Source organism: Haliotis rubra, unplaced genomic scaffold (assembly GCF_003918875.1).
Source record: "Haliotis rubra isolate DU_JTF1 unplaced genomic scaffold, ASM391887v1 Scf640, whole genome shotgun sequence".
NCBI classification, from domain to species: Eukaryota; Metazoa; Mollusca; class Gastropoda; order Lepetellida; family Haliotidae; genus Haliotis; species Haliotis rubra.
Genome location: NW_025767347.1, coordinates 65417 through 84544, shown reverse-complemented (window position 1 = coordinate 84544; position 19128 = coordinate 65417). Strand labels below are relative to the sequence as shown.

General features: G+C 50.0%; 1 long non-coding RNA gene across 1 annotated transcript; it reads right to left on the bottom strand.

Annotated features, from left to right (window-relative positions):
- Nucleotides 1–29: 29 nt before the first annotated feature.
- Nucleotides 30–17653, bottom strand: LOC124256867. Its single transcript, XR_006893120.1, has 3 exons — nucleotides 17435–17653; nucleotides 1211–3513; nucleotides 30–220 (listed from the first exon to the last, which is right to left on the bottom strand). It is a non-coding gene; the product is annotated as an uncharacterized LOC124256867 (long non-coding RNA).
- Between the last annotated feature and the right edge of the window lie 1475 nt (nucleotides 17654–19128).

Genomic DNA, 19128 nt, shown 5'->3' with positions numbered 1-19128 from the left:
GAAGTAGGGGGGAGGGGGTCAGGAATTTTGAACATAAAAGCATTGAATAAATATGCTTAAAGTTATAGGAAGGGGAGGGGGTGTCATTGATTTTGTACACATCATGCAGGGGGTCACTTACTTTATACATGAAGTTTAAGGGGGGGGGGTAATTCAAATTGTACACTCTTCTCCATAAAAAAATCATCATCATCCCCTAGCCATTAATTATGAACGGTCCCTAAGACCGGTGTCCCCCCATTACGCAGACAGCCAGTTCGCAGACACCTTAAAACAACAACATTTACGGTCCAGTGAACAGATTATCTACTACCTGTTACCTACACATTATAATGGAATAGTCCAAATAAAAACACAGGAACAAACTGAAGCTATATTATTATTTTGAAAGATGGACGAAAAGACAGTAGTTTGAATTTTTATTGCTGCGATATAAAAACAGTATATTTTCATAAACATTTAGGTTTAATCATCATATTGAAAACATTAGCTTAGCTATTAGAAAGTGCGACACTGTTGTATCAAATGAATCAAATAAATACAAATGTGAACCTAAATCTTATTCATATGGAATAAAGAAGTTATGTTTTGCACACAATATTAAGATATATGACGAGTGCACTTAATTACGATATATTTAGAATAAATATTTAAAATATGACGCATCATGTGAATGTGGCCATGGATGTGAGAATGTTTTTCATTACTTCCTTGAATGCACATTGTATACTACTCAAAGACATAAACTGTTACAATCTTTAGAAAGTATTGTTGAAATTAGAACACTGATTTGTATTTATCGTATCTTACATGGCAATGCAGGTGTCTCATTTACTGCAAATCAGAATGTTTTCAAATATGTACATATCTATATCTCTCCAACAAAACGTTTTCTCAGTTAACTTCTGTTGTACATATGCTATTATTGGGAGGGGTCTTTTCTATCAATAAACACAATCAAAACTCTGTGACAAACCTGTTTTTATATTCGATAGTAATTGATAGTAAAATTATCATTTAATGACAACAAAATTCTATTTACCCACAAACAAACTTCTCAGTAACGAACCTGTTTCAGGCTCACCCTGCTCTGCTCACTAGAAAGTGAACTGTTCCATTATACCCGTAGGTGTTACCCTAATGAACCTTCTAGTTCAGTGTCTGTCAATTGGGTGTCTGTCAAATGGGTGTCTGTCAAATGGGAGATAACCCTAAGACCACATCAAATTTCCTGTCACGTGACCGGACATGATAAAGTGGCACCAACACCTACACACTAACCCTACGTCTGAAGAGCAGATTACGGAAAAACATGCGTAGAATTTACTGAAGTTGTATGAACTTAAAATGGCAATATTTAGTTAAACATTAGAACGCCCGGCCCTCCTTCAGGCTTTCAAAACAATATATTGAATGCATGTGTTTTCAGTAGCTCGAACATAGACATTTCAGCTCATCATTCTAACTATGAAAGGTAAATATACATGTTAGCACTCATTATTCTGACACTTGGTTTAAAAGATCCTCGCAAACAGTGTTATATTTGTGATGAAGTCCTACACTTAAATAAACTTATGTTCTAATTCGTAAACTCAACCGAACATAAAACATTTACAAATAATCGCACAACTCTGTATTTGGGTTCACGTCAGCCTGACGGGGCGGCAAGTTTAATGAAATATATTGAATACGAAGTTTACATCCACGGCTGGAACCGATCTGAATGGCTCCTCAGTGCTGTGTTATCTGGTAACCATATCTGCCCATGTGCTCCAGTAGAGTTTTCCGTTTGGAATTCCCGGAAGCCTGAAAAACTTAGAAAACTTATTTAATACATTGTAACATATTCGGTATTGATAAATTATTATACTGTCTTACATATTGAATCACAAATCAACTTCAACTGATTTTTCACCTTCATGAATCTTAAGATGGGTCCAGTGACCTAGCAAATGGGGAAGTCCAGTGACCTAGTACACGCGGTCCAGTGACCTATTACATTTGTACATGAGGTCCAGTGACCTATTACATCCGAGGTCCAGTGACCTATTACATCCGAGGTCCAGTGACCTATTACATCCGAGGTCCAGTGACCTATTACATCCGAGGTCCAGTGACCTATTACATCCGAGGTCCAGTGACCTATTACATCCGAGGTCCAGTGACCAAAATTTAACCTGAAAACGGTTTTGCTGTTTACGAACCACTGATATAAGTTTAACCTGATCCATATTTATCTTGGACCCTTTTATAGCACACCCATCACGTGACTTGTTGCACGGACTCAAGTTCATCTGTACTGAATACTCTCGAACCCAAATACACAACCACGTATTAGTAAATATATTTATGTTCCAATTCGTAAACTCAACCGAACATAAAACATTTACAAATAATCGCACAACTCTGTATTTGGGTACGTTCACGTCAGCCTCAAGAACTAAGAGAGCGGGCAAATAAAAGGATAATACAAATCTGCTTAATCAATCATTTATTACTGGCAACAGATCACAACATCAAAATTCCCAATTTTTTCGACACACTGAGTCTTGCTAATAGGCTATCCTTCACATAATCTTTTGCAGTCTCTGACCGCCACCGACCGTGACGCTTGAATAGCCTATCCGGCACTCCAGCATTGGCCGCCTCGGTCGCCCCTCCCGACCTGAGGCTGTGCACCCCAAAATCCTGTCTCTTTAGACCAACAGTCTCCAACATACTCAGAATGATCTCTCGCATACGTGTATAAGAGACTGGCTTGCTGCCTCTTAACTTATCAGTGTTTGACTTTCTGCAATAGTTCACTGGTTTAAAGATATAGTCATCACTGTAACTTTCAAATGCTTGTTCTAGGTAGGACTTCATAATACTAAGTGGACAATTCTGATTGGGTTGCAGCAACAACCAAGTGATGGCCATCTCGATATTTATCAGTTTTGCTTTTCTCTATAAAAATAACCATGTGACCTTCCCGAAAGATTATGTCAGAATATCTTAAATTTGCTGCTTCCGAAAACCTAAGGAAGCCAGCAAAAGAAACTATACAAAATGTTAAATTTCTCAGGTTGTATAAGCTGTCAACAGGAAACTTATCTTTTAACTTTCGTAGAATATCTGCTGTTAATGGCTCTTTCCGCCTGATGTGTACACCGAGAGTTCTCCGCGAAGATTCAAGCACAGACTTGACGAAATGTGACTGACACGGATTCCGTAGGCCTGCTAAATTATGTGCCCAACCTATGGCGTAAATCGACTGCTGAATTGATGCAGGACTCTTACTGTTCTGCTCAAGATATAACACGTACAATGCTATATGAAATACAGAAGCCGGTATATGACTGATGGCAAATTGTTTACACCAATCCTTAAACTTCACAAATCGACCTTCATTCTGTTTCACAGTAGTCTTAGCTCTAGATTCCAACATTAATTCTGGTAACCTTTCCGCTAAACTAATCATAGTTGGATCTTTAAGCACCTCCTTCTCCTTCCAAACACCGAGTGAAAACACATCTGAAAGAAATCAGAAAAATCTGATAGCTAAAACTGATCGAGAAATTCTTATCAAATATGGTTTCGCTGCACCTTTGGCAAAAATGATTCTATCTTTGATTTCCCAGACCCCTGATATACCTGGTTTACTCCCGCCGTCACGGTTGAATAATCTTGGCCAAAATAAAGCAGACTTCCACAACGGTACCACAATAGTAGCTCTGCAGCTATTGTACAAAACAAAATCAATGGTTTTACATATCAGATTGAAAGCGGGGACAACCCAATTATTGTCACGTGACTAATCTTGAGTGAAACAATCCACTGCTTCTGTCCCTGGAACCATCAATCTTGAGTTAAACCATTTCAGTTTCTTATTCATATGATCAGCAAACCTGTCTATAGTGAACGGTCCCCAGTGTTCATTTATCTCGGCAAACACTTCATCTACTTCCGTCCAATCGTCTTGATCACCTGTCCTACTTAAACTGTCCGCCGCCGTATTACTCTCCCTGGGAATCCACTGGAATTCAACTTTAATACTGTTACTTCTAGTGAACATGAAGATGTTAGCTGCCAACTTTTGTAATTCTGATACGGTACTACCATGTTGACAGGCTGCTTGATTATCTGAAAAGAGCCTGACTGACCTTCCCTTAACTGTGTCAACAAAACTACTCAGAGCCAACTCTATCGCTCTCAGTTCCCGCCATGCCGAACTCCTTTGGATTTCATGGTCATCCCAGGCTATGATGAACCTATTGTTTGTGTGGGGATACAAGCCCCACATCCCAGGCTATGAAGAACCTATTGTTTGTGTGGGGATACAAGCCCCACATCCCAGGCTATGAAGAACCTATTGTTTGTGTGGGGGATACAAGCCCCACATCCCAGGCTATGAAGAACCTATTGTTTGTGTGGGGGATAAAAGACCCACATCCCAGGCTATGAAGAACCTATTTAACCAAACCTGAAGAGGTTTTAAATTCTTCGAAGAGAGTCGTCCTTGGGGTACATATTATGCATTTTCCAAGCTGAAAATGTCCTGTGACAGTTGTATCAATGTTTTTTGAATAAAAAGATTGTACAATAAATAAACTCTTTTATTTATTATACGGCCCCCACCTCACGGAGTTACCTCCCGTTGCGCATGCGCACCAACTGGGTAAGCACCTAGGCCCGTATCATCATTCCTTCTGCTGAATACATCAGTGAACAGAATTGCGGGGAGGCGGGAGGCCCTACCCCAAGGACGACTCTCTTCGAAGAATTTAAAACCTCTTCAGGTTTGGTTAATTCTTCTTCATAGAGATCGTCCTTGGGGTACATATTATGCATAAACACAGACTCCCAAAGACCGGAGGCCAGGGAGGAGGGAATTCTGTCCAAGCACACACAAATAGCTATCGTTAATGGGAAAAAATTTAACAGACGCCATAACACTCACCTGTCACATGTCCCAGTTTCGCTTCCGCGAGAGGCATTATGGGAGGGGAACTGACAGGGAGGATTTGTGCTCAAAGACGACCTCCATATGTTAGCATAGGCAATCGCACATGGTACGAATGTCAACAAAGCCCCACCCACCACGTGTCGATTAGTGAGCACCGTAGGGGGGAATGTCAAAACCGCTCACAATCGACCTATTACTCCGTAGAGAGACGAAATGTGGGTAGTTAGCTCCCAGTAGCAGACATGTCAATAACACACAGTATTGTACAGTAGCGTCAAACAAAACCAATGAACCAAGACTGTCCACTGGAGAGAACAGAACGGCCAAAGCTCGCACGATTACGGGAATGCGTATCGAGCTGATAATGCCGAATTAACATGCTAGGCCGGCTCCAAATAGCGACAGAGCAGATCTCTTCAATGGGGAGTGCCGATGCAAAAGCTTTTGATGCGGCTACTGCCCTGACCGAGTGAGCCTTCAACCCCTCAGGGGGAGGCTTGCCCTTAGCCTGATACGCAGCACAAATACACGAAACTAGCCAGCGAGACAAAGTCTGCTTGCTCGCCGGCACACCAGCCTTTCCGCCACCGTAACAACAGAACAGCTGGGTACCCGTACGGATTCCCCGAGTTCGTTTGATATAGACTTTGAGGGTCTTACGGACATCCAACGGGTGAGTGCTCGTTGCAGAGGTCCCCGATGTGGAAGGCTGGGTAAGAGTGGGAAGTTCGATAGGAGCTGTCACATGGAAAGCGTGATCGACCTTCGGGCGATGCGATGTATCCGGGAGGCAATACTGACCACGATCAGTGTGAAACACAGTCAGCACCGGGTCGGACGACATAGCATGTAAATCGCCGACCCTACGCCCAGACGTTACCGCCACCAGAAAAACAGCCTTCCAAGTTAACAACTGAATGGAAATAGCCGATAGGTGTGAGAAAGTTGGACCCGGACAGCCAATAATCGAGCACAATTGACAAATCCCAAGGTGGGCTGGTTAAGCCTGACAGCAGGTCGAACCCGTTCCGCGCCAGCGAGAAAGCGATGTACGAGAGGGTGCTGCCCCAGAAGAGCACCATCGACAGGGGTGTGAAAAGTGGAAATAGCGGTGGAGTAGCCGCGAATGGTCGATGCCGCCAGGCCTTCTTCCAAACGGGCTTGCAAAAACTCCAAAACTCGGACTAAATCCGCAGAAAAGGGATCTGCAATCCCCCTATCTGAACACCAGCGCGCATAGCGGGACCACCTATCCTCATACTGAACGTTTGTCGAATCCCGCCTCGAAGCCAGAATTGTGTCTGCAACTGCTGCAGGAATTCCGCGTGCCTCGAGGCTAGACCTGACAGAGGCCAAGCCACCCACTGAATCCGTGGATTTGGGTGGGGCGCTCCGTTCTGAGTGAGAATGTCCGGTCGTAAAGGTAATAGAACAGGAGGCTGAGCCAGAAACCTGAGAATTACCGGAAACCAGCTCTGTGACGGCCAAAGCGGTGCCAGTAGCACAAGCAGCCGAGCTGGCTGGGTGGACAGCTGTGAAAGGACACGGGGAATGAGTGGTAACGGCAGGGAACGCAGAGCACTTTGCCGTCAATCCAGCAGGAAAGCGCGGCAGCCAACGCCCCTGGGTCCGGTATTCGAGAGCAGAACACGGGTGTCTGATTCGTCCCGCCGGACGCAAACAGATCCACCTGGAACGACCCGTACAACTGGGAGATAACTCTGAAAATCTGCCTGTCGAGCATCCACTCGTGCGGGGCCAGGATCCGGCGAGAGAGAGCGTCTGCTCGCACGTTCTCCAGCCCCGGGAGATAAACAGGGAGTACCTGACAATCGCACTGGTCGCACCAGAGGAGAAAGTTCCACACCTCCCGGAGGAGCGCTGGGGACACCGTGCCGCCTTGCTTCAGGATGTACGACATGGCCGTCTGGTTGTCCAACTGAAGACAGACTACCTGGCCCTGGACATGCTTTCTGAAGCGCTTGAAAACCAACCGCACAGCTCTCAGCTCCAACACGTTGATGTGAAGGTGGGCTTCGGCTTCGGACCAGAGTCCGGACACCGACAGACTGCCCAGAACACCCCCCCAGCCCGTGAGGGACGCATTGGTCTGAACTGTGAGAGCTGGCGTCGGGATTTCCAAGGGGACCCCTCTTGTGAGATTCCCGACATTGGTCCACCACTGAAGGTGAGGTGTCAACCACCCTGGGACTGTGAGACTCCGCTCCAGGTCCTCCGAGTGAGCCCACAGACTCGCCAAAGCTTGCTGTATAGGGCGCATCCTCAACCGCGCCTGCCACACTACAGAGATCGTCGCCGCCATATGGCCCAGTAGACGGAGCCAAGTCTGTGCTGGTGCCTGGGGCTGGGAGAGGAACGAAGACACCATCTCCCGAACTCTGGTGATCCGGTCGGGCGACAAGGAAACTAGATCCTTGTGCGTTTGGAACCTCGCCCCGAGAAAAACCAAGTCCTTGGTGGGTACCAGGTCGGATTTCTTGAGGTTGATTATCCACCCCAGTCGAACTAGAATGTCTATCACTGTGTGAGTAGCATCTAGGCTCGCTGGCTGTGTTAGTGCTCCGAGCAACCAGTCGTCGAGGTAAGGGTAACAACGCCTTCCTTGCGAGCGAGCGAGGGTAGCCGGGACTAACATGAGCTTGGTGGCAGTCGATATGCCAAAGGGGAGCACCTTGAATTGGTAACACATCCCGTCGTAAGAGAACCGAAGGTACTGCTTGAACGATGGATGTATGGGCACATGCAGATACGCATCCTTTAGGTCGATTGACGAGAGCCAATCGCCGGGCTGAACAGATGAGATCACCGAGCGCAGTGTCTCCATCTTGAAGGATGGTACTTCGAGCATGCGGTTCAACCCCTTGAGGTTGAGAATGGGACGGAACCCGCCCTCTTTCTTCGGGATGAGGAAGTACGTGGAGTAAAATCCCGCCTGTTCCTCTCCCGGTGGAATGCGCTCGATTGCGGACTTGTCCAGCAGAGCCTGAACTTCGTTGCGCAATATGTCCGCCCTTGCCTGACATGACGGCACCAGAGTGCGGCGTATGCCGGTGAAGTCGGGCGGACCTCGCTTCCACAGTGGTAAATGGCCTACACTGATGGTGGACAGCACCCAAGTGTTTTGTGTAGCCTTCTCCCATTCCGGCAGGAATAGAGAGAGGCGGCCTCCCACTGGGACGTCGGGTAAGAGCGCGTGCGTCGTCCCGAGTAGCGGAGCTGACTGGGCGTGACACACGGCTTGAACGACAGCCTGATGGGTTAACGGGAGGTCGGGGCAGACCTCCCGCACCCGTGAAAAGGCTGGGAGCTAGTCGAGGACTGCACCTTGCCCATACCCTTGGCGGACCTGTGCCTCCGCTTACCCCTGCCAAGCGGCCGAAGCCAGCCAGCGGACTCGGGTGTAGGCTGCACCCAGCGGAGGAAGGTGGAACGGGAGCGGGAGCGCGGGGGCGAGACACCCGCGGGTGCTCCAACAAGGCCTTAGAGTCCTTGAAGGAGGTAGCTGCAGCGGCAGCCTCCCGTATGACCTGTGCCCCTGGAAAGAGGGTCGCTCCCAGACGGAAGGGGAGGGCCAGCAAGGTCTGCTGTGTCGCTGCCGAGTAGCGAGACGTCGACAGCCACAGCTTGCGGATCCCCATGACTGCGCACATCACCGTCGACGCAGCGGACCGCAAAGAGTCGCGCGTGAGGTGGGCCTGCACTTCAGACAACTGACGGAGGAGCACGACATGCGGTGAAACGTCACCAGCATGCCCCTCCGCCTCCAGGGCCGACCTCTGTAGCGAGGAGAGGTAGGCCTCATGGACCACCACCCTGACCTGCTGCATAGCGTTCCTGTAAACCTCCTCGTAGGTACGGTACGCATGCCGCAGGGGGGCGCCCGCGAGGGCAAACGGTGGAGTCACACGCCCTTGCCGAGCAGCCGGAGCTGCTCCGGAGGAAGCCGAGCCTGCCCCCAAGGCGACTGAAGTGAAAACACACTCATCCACGATAGGTACCACGAACAGGGAATTCTCCCCAAGCTGGTATCTCCGGACAAGCTCCGGCAAGTCAAAACGGAGGCGAGAACCAGACCACGTCCTGGACTAACGATGGAAGAATGCGGAGCTGCGTCTGCGTAGGCTGCCTAGGGGCAAACGCCTCACCTGGCAAGCGGAACTCAGCCGAGTCCGAGCTGCTAACAGGCACCGCGGCCTGGGGTAGGTACTCAGCAATTCTTTGCCTGACCTCCCGCAGAGCCGAAGAGAAACGGAAGGCACCCTCCTGCTCCTAGACCTCCCCAGTATCCATCGACTCGGCGCCTGAGCCCAAGTCTGAGGCTGGGTCTCCTCGCGGAGAGGACCCGAACCCCGACCCGGTGGGCGGCCTAGCACTAGGAACAACAGAGAGGGAGGAGCAGACAGAGTGCCCTGCGTCAGTGCCTGCAGTGTACAGACCCGGTCCCGAGGCGCTGGAGGCATACCAGGCAGAACTGGTGCCCAGCCAGCTCTCATGGGGCGAGGGAGAGGCGCAGGGGATCGGAACCCCAGGAATCATCAAAGGTCCCTGCGCCAACTCCGAGAGGGGGACTGGGAGCACCTCCCTCTCTGGGGCAGCCGAGGCGTCCGGAGCCGAAGCCAGAGGCAACGGGTCGACAGACGCCTCAAGGCCTAGGGAGCGAGCCGGGCTCGGCGATCCCCCCCCCAAGACTTTCCGCCCCACGCTCAGAGTGGGCGAGGAACTCCTGCCGGAGTCCTCCAACCGACTCATGAACGAGGGACCTCATCGAGTCTGCGTGCTGCTGAAACATCTGTGTGATTAAAGTCATGTCAAAACCGCTACCATGAGCGGGAGCAGGGGACTGGCTACGGGATTTTTTCCCTTTAGACTTTTTAGCCTTACACGGGGGGACCTGGGTAAGTTCCCCTCCCGCCTCCCGCATCTCTCTATAAAAGAGAGTATCGTCAGCCCTCCACTTCTGAGCCCGGGGGGAAAACCCCATACAAATTTCACAGGTTTCGGCCTCATGGCCGGTCTTCTCTAGGCAGACAATACATTTGTCGTGCCTGTCGGCCCGTGGAATACTTTGTCGAAAGACCGAACAGGAGGAAAACGCCTAGGGCCTGAAAGCAAACACGCAAACATGTAGCTAACGGCGGACCAGCAGCATATATACACGTAGAAAACATTGAAAAATACGTGAAGGCTACCACGGGAAGAAATAGTTGGTTCAATACGCAATATTACAACCACGGGTACGCTAAACTTCCCGCCATGGCAGAGCAACATGTGCGTAAACCACGGGAAAGTTAGCGTAAAATAATTAATACAAAGTCACAATTATGAAACAACCTACTGCAAAGCTTTACTGTTCCTTTTGCAAAGGTAATAAAGACCATACATACAGGTGGTGTTCCAGACATTAGTCTTTTTCGTTCTGAAAAGGTCAGCTCTGCTCGACACATGCGTCTGTTAGGGGCAGTGACAGCAGAAGGAATGATGATACGGGCCTAGGTGCTTACCCAGTTGGTGCGCATGCGCAACGGGAGGTAACTCCGTGAGGTGGGGGCCGTATAATAAATAAAAGAGTTTATTTATTGTACAATCTTTTTATTCAAAAAACATTGATACAACTGTCACAGGACATTTTCAGCTTGGAAAATGCATAATATGTACCCCAAGGACGATCTCTATGAAGAAGAATGTTTGTGTGGGGGATACAAGCCCCACATCCCAGGCTATGAAGAACCTATTGTTTGTGTGGGGGGATAAAACCCCACATCCCAGGCTATGAAGAACCTATTGTTTGTGTGGGGGATACAAGCCCCACATCCCAGGCTTTGAAGAACCTATTGTTTGTGTGGGGGATAAAAGCCCCACATCCGAAACTGCTTGCATCAGAAAAAAATAGAAAAACTCGGCGAATGATCCATTTCAAAGAATTTCACATTAAATGAGTGCAGATTATTTTTCCAACATATCAGTCCCAACACACTCTTCTGCTGGTCTGAAGTACCGACTATCCCATGACCTACATTCTGCGATCTGTTTGTACAAATGTCGAGTCATAATTCTACAAACATCTCCAAAAACTAATGACAAGGAAAGTATTTTACCCGTGACCTTAGCCAATAATCTTGCTGTAAATATAGGAAAAACTTTTCCAAACCTGCAGAGGTTTTCAATTCTTTGAAGAGAGTCGTCCTTGGGGTACATATTATGCATTTTCCGGCTGTAAAATGTCCTGTGACAGTTGTATCAATGTTTTTTGAATAAAAAGATTGTACAATAAATAAACTCTTTTATTTATTATACGGACCCTACCTCACGGAGTTACCTCCCTTAGCGCATGGGTAGGCTCCTAGACCCGTATCATCATTCCTTCTGCTGAATTCTCATCAGTGAACAGAATGGCGGGGAGGTCTGGGCCCTACCCAAGGACGACTCTCTTCAAAGAATTGAAAACCTCTGCAGGTTTGGAAAATTCTTTTCAGAGAGATCGTCCTTGGGGTACATATTATGCATAAACACAGACTCCCAAAGACCGGAGGCCAGGGAGGAGGAGGAATTCTGTCCAAGCACACACAAAATATAGCGATCGTATCATGGAAAAAAAAATTGAACAGGACGCCATAACACTCACCTGTCACTCGACCCAGTTTAAGCTTCCGCGAGAGGCATTATGGGAGGGGAACTGACAGGGAGGATTTGTGCTCAAAGACGACCTCTAGCATAATGAGACATTGCACGTAGTGCGAATGTCAGTGAAATCCGACCCACTAAGTGGCTTCTTGGTGAGAGCACCGTGGGGAAAACAAAAATACCACTCACTAAGCGATATCGTAACTCCTTAGAGAATCGAAGGGGTACAGGTTCTCTGAGTGCTCGTAGCAGACATGTCAATAATGGAATCATTGTACAGTAAGCGTCAACACAAACCAATAAACCAAGACTCACTTGGTCAGGGTGGCAGGACACTGTCCACTGGAGAGAACGATACGACCAAAGCTCGCCGCGATTGCGTGAATGTGTATCGAGCTGATAATGGCGTATAAAAGTGCTTGGCGGCTCCAAATAGCGGCAGAGCAGATCTCTTCAATGGGGAGTGCCGCTGCAAAAGCTTTGATGCGGCTACTGCCTGACCGAGTGAGCCTTCAACCCCTCAGGGGAGGCTTGCCCTTAGCCTGATAAAAGCGGCACAAATACGAAACAAGCCAGCGAGACAAAGTTTGCTTGCTCGCTGGCAGACCAGCCTTCCGCCACCGTAACAACAGAACAGCTGGGTACCCGTGCGGATCCCCTGCGTTCGTTTGATATAGACTTTGAAGCGTCTTACGGACATCCAGCGGGTGAGTGCTCGTAGGAGTGGTCCCCGATGTGGAAGGCTGGGTAAGAGTAGGAAGTTCGATAGGAGCTGTCACATGGAAGCGTGATCGACCCGATTCGGTAAGTATCTGGGGCCGAATGCTGACCACGATCCGTGTGAAACACAGTCAGCGCCCGGGTCGGACGACATAGCATGTATATCGCCGACTCTTGACCAGATGTTACCGCCACCAGAAACACAGCTTTCCAGGTCAACAACTGAATGGAAATAGCCGATAGGTGTGAGAAAGTGGGACGGACAGCCAATCGAGCCACGATCGACAAATCCCAAAGGTGGACTGGTTAAGCCTGAGAGCAGGTCGAATCCGTTCAGCGCCAGCTAGAAAGCGCTATGCACGAGGGTGCTGCCCCAGAAGAGCACCATCGACAGGGGGTGTGAAAAGTGGAAATAGCGGTGGAGTAGCCGCGAATGGTGAAGCAGCCAGGCCTTCTTCCAAGCGAGCTTGCAAAAACTCCAATACTCGGACTAAATCCGCAGAAAAGGGATCTGCAATCCCCTTATCTGAACACCAGCGCATAAGCGGGACCACCTATCCTCATACTGAGCGTTTGCCGAATCCGCCTCGAAGCCAGAATTGTGTCTGCAACTGCTGCAGGAATTCCGCGTGCCTCGAGGTTAGACCTGACAGAGGCCAAGCCACCCACTGAATCCGTGGATTTGGGTGGGAAGCTCCGTTCTGAGTGAGAATGTCCGGTCGCAAAGGTAATAGAACAGGAGGCTGAGCCAGAAACCTGAAAATTACGGAAACCAGCTCTGTGACTGGCCAAAGCGGTGCCAGTAGCACAAGTAGCCGAGCTGGCTGGGTGGACAGCTGTGAAAGGACCGCGGGGAATGAGTGGTATGGCGGGGGCACGCCCAGAGCACTTTGCCCGTCAATCCAGCAGGAAGGCGTCGGCAGCCAGCCCTCTGGTCGGTATCCGAGAGCAGAACCGCGGGTGTCTGATCGTCCGCCCGGGCGCAAACAGATCCACCTCGAGCGACCCGTACAACTGGGAGATTACTGTGAATATCTGCCTGTCGAGCATCCACTCGTGCGGGGCCAGGATCCGGCGAAGGCGCATCTGCTGCGCCGTTCTCCAGCCCGGGGAGATAAACAGGGAGTACCTGACAATGCGTACTGGTGGCTCCAGAGGAGAAAGTCCACGCTTCCCGGAGGAGGCGCTGGGGACACCGTGCCTCCCTGCTTCAGGATGTGCGACATGGCCGTCTGGTTGTCTAACTGAAGGCGGACTACCTGGCCCGCGGACATGCTCTCTGGCGCTCGAATACCAACGCACAGCTCTCAGCTCCAACACGTTGATGTGAAGGTGAGCCCGGCCGGACCAGAGTCGGAAGCCGACAGACTGCCAGAAACGCCCCCAGCCCGTGAGGGGGCGCATCTGTCTGAACTGTGAGAGCTGGCGTCCGGGATTTCCAAGGGAACCCCTGGTGAGATTCCGACATTTGTCCACCACTGAAGGTGAGGTGTCAACCACTTTCGGGGACTGTGAGACTGCGCTCCAGATCCTCCGTGTGAGTCCACAGCCGAGCCAAAGCTTGCTGTATGGGGCGCATCCTCAGCAGCGCCCGCCACACTACAGAGATCGTCGCCGCCATATGGCCCAGTAGGCGGAGCCAAGTCCGTGCTGGTGCCTGGGGCTGGGAGAGGAATGAAGATACCATCTCCCGAACTCTGGTGACCCGGTCGGGGCGACAAGGAAGCGAGATCCTTGTTCGTTTGGAATCGCTCCAAGAAAAACCAAGTCCTGGGTGGGTACCAGGTCGGATTTCTTGAGGTTGATGATCCACCCCAGTCGAGTTAGAATGTCTATCACTGTGTGAGTAGCATCTTGACTTCGCTGGCTGTGTTAGTGCTCCGAGCAACCAGTCGTCTAGGTAAGGGTAACAAGCGCCTTCCTTGCGGCGAGCTAGGGTAGCTGGGACTAACATGAGCTTGGTGAACACCCTTGGGGCGGTCGATATGCGAAGGGAGCACCCTGAATTAGTAATACATCCCGTCGTAAAGAGAGCGGAGGTACTGCTTGAGCGAGGGATGTATGGGTATCTGAATCACGCATCCTTTAGGTCGATTGGCGTGAGCCAATCGCCGGGCTGAACAGATGAGATCACCGGCGCAGTGTCTCCATCTTGAAGGATGGTGCCGAGCATCGCGATTCAACCCCTTGAGGTTGAGAATCGGGGCCGGAACCCGCCGTCTTTCTTGGGACGAGGAAGTGCGTGGAGTAAAATCCGCCTGTTCCTCTCCCGGTGGAATGCGCTTCGATTGCGGACTTGTCCAGCAGAGCCTGAACCGTCGGCGCAATATGTCGCCCTGGCCTGGCATGGCGGCACGAGTCGCGTCGTATGCGGTGAAGTCGAGGCGGACCACCGCTTCCACAGTGGGAGATGGCCTATGCTGACCGTGGCCAGCACCCAAAGCGTTGTTGGTAGCCTTCTCCCATTCCGGCAGGAATAGAGAAGGCGACCTCCCACTGGGATATGGGGTAGGAAGGGCGTGCGTGGACCCTAGTAGCGGAGCTGACTGGGTGTGACACCGCGGCTTGGCGGCAGCCTGTTGGGTTAGCGGGAGGTCGGGGCAGACCTCCAGCGCCAGCTTGAGGCTGGGAGCTAGTCGAGGACTGCTCCTTGCCCCTACCCTTGGCGGACCTACTCCTCCGCCTACCCCTACCAAGCGGCGAAGCCAGCCGGCAGACTTCGGGTGTAGGCTGCACCCGGCGGAGGAAGGTGGCGGGGAGGCGGAGGCGAGACACCAGCGGGTGCTCAACAAGGCCTTAGAATCCTTGAAGGAGGTAGCTGCAGCGGCAGCCTCCCGTATGACCTGCTGTGCCCGGGGAAGAGGGTGCGGCTCCCAGGCGGAAAGGGAGAGCCAGCAAGGTCTGCTGTGTTGCTGCCGAGTACCTAGGCGTCGACAGCCACAGCCTGCGCATCCCCATGACTCGCGCACATCACCGTCGGCGCAGCAGACCGCCAAAGAGTCAGCGAGGTGAGCCTGAACTTCCGACAGCTGGCGAATTAGCCGCGACATCGCGGCGACGCGTCGCCAGCATGCCCCTCCGCCTCAGGGCCGACCTCTGTATCGAGGAGAGGTAGGCCTCATGGTTCCACCACCCGCACCTGCTGCATCAGCGTTCCGGTAGACCTCCTGCGTAGGTCGATGCAGCGTGCCGCGAAGCGCCAGCGAGGGCAAAAGGTGGAGTGAAGCCCTTGCCGAGCAGCGGGCTGCTCGAGGAGGAAGCCGAGCCTCCCAGAGGCGGCGGAAGTGAAAACACACTCGTCAGCGATCGGTACGACGAACAGGGAATCCTCCCAAGCTGGTAGCGCCCGCCGCGAGTTCAGGTAAGTCAAACCTGACTCGGGTACCAGACAAGAGGGGATCGACCCGTCCGCGACCAGCGATGGCAGAATGCGGGCTGCGTCTGTGAGGGTTGCCTAGGGGCAAGCGCCTCGCCAGGCAAAGCGGAACTCAGTCGAGTCCACGCTACCAGCAGGCACGCTGGCCTGGGGTAGGCCCTCGGCAATTCTCTGCGGACCTCCCGCCAAGGCGAAGCAAAGCGGAAGCCGCCCGTCATGCTCCTCGACCTCCCCAAGCTCCATTGCCTGCGGCGTCGAGGCCGAGTCAGAGGCTGGGTCTCCTCCGTAAGAGGACCCTAACCCGACCCGGTGGACTGCCTGGCGCTGGGCACCACAGGAAGGAGGAACAGACCGACTGCTCCCCGTCAGCGCCAGCCCGGCGTGCGTGGACCCGGTCCCGAGGCGCTGGAGGCAGGCCAGGCAGAACTGGTGCCTCGGCTCTCATGGGGGCGGGTGTGCGCAGGGACGGAATACCAGGAATACTCAGCGGCCCAAAGCGCCAAGCTCGAGAGGGGACTGGGAGCACCTCCCTCTCCCGGAGCAGCCGAGGCGTCGGATTCGAAGCCAGAGGCAGCGGATCGACAGGCGCCTCAAGGCTGAGGATCTAGCCCGAGGCCCGGCGATCCCACCCGGACTCTCCGCCCCCCGTCCGGAGTGGGCGAGGAACTCCTGGCGGAGACCTCCAACCGACTCCCGAACGAAGGACTTCATTGAGTCCATCTGCTTCTGAAACATCGACTCCATTAGAGACATGTCAAAACCACTCGAAGTGGTAGGAGAGGGGAAGAGGCCACGGGATTTTTCCTTTTGGGCCGCCCGTTTAGATTTTGGCGGGGAACCTGCGTCAGGTCCCCTCCGCCTCCACGCATCTCGCGGTAAAACAGGGTGTCGGCCGCCCGCCTCTTCTGTGCCCGGGGGGAAAAGGCCAGACAAATTGAACATGTATCAGCCACATGGCCCGTCTTCTCCAGACAGGCCACGCATTGGGAGTGACTGTCAGCCCGGGGAATACTTCCCCCACAGACCGAACAACAGGTAAAAGCCTGAAACAAACACGTAAACATGTTAGTTAACTTGTGGCCAGAAGCAGAGAAACACGTAGAAAACATTGAAAAATACGTGAAGGTTACCACGGAAAGTAATAGTTGGTTTTAAAGCGCAATATTACGACCGCGGCACGCTAAACTTCCCGCCATGGCAGAGCAAACTTGCGTAAACCACGGGAAAGTTTGCGTATTTTGATAGTACTTATACAAAGTCACAATTATGAAACAACCACTGTAAGGCTTTACTGTTATTGTTTTAGACAAATAAAAACCAAACATACAGGTGGTGTCTCAGACATCTTAAAATACAGCGCCGTACGGCTCATGAAAGGTAATCACAACGAACGTCTGTTCAGGGCCGTGACAGCAGAAGGAATGATGATACGGGTCTAGGAGCCTACCCAGTTGGTGCGCATGCGCTAAGGGAGGTAACTCCGTGAGGTAGGGTCCGTATAATAAATAAAAGAGTTTATTTATTGTACAATCTTTTTATTCAAAAAACATTGATACAACTGTCACAGGACATTTTACAGCCGGAAAATGCATAATATGTACCCCAAGGACGATCTCTCTGAAAAAGAATTGTAAACACTGTTCAATATCATGCACAGTATTTTCTAGTTTTCCTTGGGGTTCGGACACAATGCCCTGTTCAGTATTCCAATTAAAGCCAAGCCAATCCAAGTTTTGCGTCGGTAACCATACCTCCTGTTGCCCTGTACGTTGATTGACGTGAGCTAGTGAAGGCCCATATGGACGACTTGAGCTGCTGCTGCGGCCCCGGCAATGTTTCCTGAGCGCTTTCGCTTCAGCTCTCTCAAACCGACGTTCTTCATCAGAGTCGGAAGCGACGCCACTCCCTTCCAGTTCGTTTGACAATACCCCAACCAGCTGGGTACTTGTCCGCTAAACGGATAAGCTTGCTCCGTTTTTAACAGAGACGTTGATGATGTTGTAAGTAAGAGTAACCCTACTGTTGACAGTTATGTTGCTGTCACTGACATTGATGTTGCTGTCACTGACACAGATGTTGATGTTGTAAGTAAGAGTGACCCTACTGTTGACAGTGATGTTGCTGTCACTGACATAGATGTTGATTGTGTTGTAAGTAAGAGTAACCCTACTGATGACAGTGATGTTGCTGTCATTGACGTAGATGTTGATGGTGTTGTAAGTAACAGTTACACTATTGATAGCAGTTATATTGCTATCACTGACAGATGTTGATGATGTTGTAAGTAACAGTAAAACTATTGATAGCAGTTATATTGCTATCACTGACATAGATGTCGATGGTGTTGTAAGTAACAGTAACACTATTGATATCAGTGATGCTGCTGTCATGGACATACATGTTGTTAATGTCATTGATGTAAATGTCGATGATGTTGATAATGATGTTGAAGGAAATGATAATGATGTTGATAATGTTAATGACAATGATGGTGACGAAGATGTGGTGAATGATGGTGTTCGTTCAACAATTCTAAATTGTCTCTCTGTGAATGTATGTGGACTTAGAAAAAGATTAGAATATAATGAATTCGTATCCCTGATTGCAGAAAATCACATTGTGGGCTTTCAGGAGACTAAAACTGATTTTCTTGATGAGATTGATATTGAAAACTTCACAGTTTACCTTAAGCATCGACAAAAGGCATTAAGAACATCTGGTGGATTAGGGATTGCAGTTAGAAATAATCTTAAGGATTATATATCTGTTGTAGAAGATGACAATGAGTATGTGCTTTGGATCAGTATGTAAGTTACTTGTAAATATTAATCAAGACTTGTACTTTGGTTGCGTATATATACCCCCAGAGGGCTCGAGATATGTGCATCATGATGTATTTACAGAACTTGAGACATCAATCCTTAATCTTGCTTCAGTGAGCGATTACATTATTGTGTTTGGAGATTTTAACGCAAGGACTAGAAATTTGAGTGATTTTAGTGCATTTGATGAACACATTATAGATGAATTTGGACTAGACTTAAATGAACTGAATATTGAACTTAAGCCACAATTGGTTCTAGACGAACTGAACCTACCTCATGAGAGATCAACAAAGGATATAGATAGGACAAATAATTTTGGAGTCAAACTTATCGACATGTGTAAACATCTTAATTTACTAATATGTAATGGTCGTTTGGGAAAAGATCATAAGGTTGGTAAGGCAACCTGTAAAGACAGATCTGTGGTTGATTATGTTATAACTACTCCCCTCTGTCTATCACATTTTACAAATTTTGAAATCTTAGATTACTCACCCCTATTTTCTGATGTGCATTGCCCCGTAAAGTTCTCATTCAAGGCCACAATTCCCCAGACAGATATGCAAACACATCCAAAAGGTAATCCAGATAGAAATCCATTTGAAAGTAGAAAACAGAAA